Raw genomic sequence first — 1,697 nt, 5'->3', positions numbered from 1 at the left:
TGGGCAACATGCTTAATGAACCCGGAAGAAAAACGTAAAAGAAAGGATATGCATCCATTGGTAAGGTTATTGCCAAAACTAAATATTTTCAGTCCATTATAAAACACAATATAATAGAAATTAAGACAGCAACACACGTACAGGTTTCTGTGATAATCATCTCGCAAAAGATTTTTACTTTGATTCCAAGGGATACTAATCAATCTTGGAGTTTCATCTGCGAAAACCTCAATTAAACATTAGATTTAATTATGATTTCGGTCGTGAGCATTTCTGGGTTGCGAACTTTATTACTTAATTTAATATATCATAAATCGTAATTAAATTAAAAATTTAATGTACAATGTTGGGTTTTGTCCCCAGGAGCGCTCAACAATTGTTTGTTTAGGACTAACGAAGTACAATCTAAAGGAAACAATTCTGAAAGATTTAATATCCTAACAGTAGTTAATATCCTAAGTGTAGTTGTAATGGATTATGTCATAAATATTCGATTTATGTTGAATTAAATAATTAATGAAAAATGCTTGGAATCCATTAATTCTCAAGGTTGTTTCGATTAACTAATTTCCAGCTGTTTATAATATTAATAAAAATTATAACGCAATTTAATGTTATTTGTCATTTCTTTCACAATCAAGCAAGTCCTTCTCAAAGTGCTTGTTGTGATATTTTCATCATCATCATCATAAAGTCGTCAGTCCTAAGACTGGTTGAACACGTACCTCCACTCTTTCCTATCTTGAGCCAATCTTCGCATTTCCTTAAAACTAGAAAAACCCACATCCTTAACTATTTAATAATCAGCCACTTCTAATTTTTCGTCTCCTACCTTTATATTCGCTCTTTCTCTACTTTTTCTTCCTTCCTACTTCCCTTGCATACCAGTATTTATTTATTTTCATACAGTACTGATCTGTCAGTACCGCTTCCATTTTATTTAAAGCTATCTCTAGGTCCTCCTTACTAGATGCTAATACTACTATATCATCTGCAAATCTAAGCATACTAGTCTTTTGCCCTTGCACATCTATCCCTACAGTTGTACTGTCCTTAATGATGTTGATGGCGTCTTCGATGTATAGATTAAAAGGTAGCGGTGACAGTGTGCATCCCTGTCTGACTCCTTTCCTAATATTTATATCTCTACGTTGCATCCCTACTAACAATTATTAAAATATTTTTGCAATATTTTACTTTATTCTTTGCAACTAAAAAATGTTTTGAAATATTAAATTCTCTAAAATTGGATTTGAATATTCAAACTGTATGATGCTGTTAGACATGATTCGCACCCTAAACCATAACAAGCAAAAATTATTCTAATTATGGGTCAAAATTGAAATGTGCATTCAAAAATATGTTTATAACGCAAGTGCCGATGGTGGAAGTACCTCTTCATACTTTTTTGCGACACAAGAGACTGGTCCGACAAGCGCAATAAATATACGTTCACATAAATCAGTGGCGTTATAGGTACCAACGTACAAAATACACGCACACATTAAGTAATATGTAATGGGGAGACGAGGAAAGCTATTAGCGGGTACTTGTGGTCCTCTTCGTTCACGTTGCGACGGGGGCATTCATAGTCGCAAGTAGCGTGGAATTAAGCAATATGTTTACTGCTATTACGACGGCATTAGGGGCAGTGATGCGTACATCTAGTGCACAGGGCCGGATTTTTTACTGTTCTT

The sequence above is a fragment of the Agrilus planipennis genome, unplaced genomic scaffold, assembly GCF_000699045.2.
Source record: "Agrilus planipennis isolate EAB-ADULT unplaced genomic scaffold, Apla_2.0 scaffold108, whole genome shotgun sequence".
NCBI classification, from domain to species: Eukaryota; Metazoa; Arthropoda; class Insecta; order Coleoptera; family Buprestidae; genus Agrilus; species Agrilus planipennis.
This window is presented reverse-complemented; position numbering follows the sequence as displayed.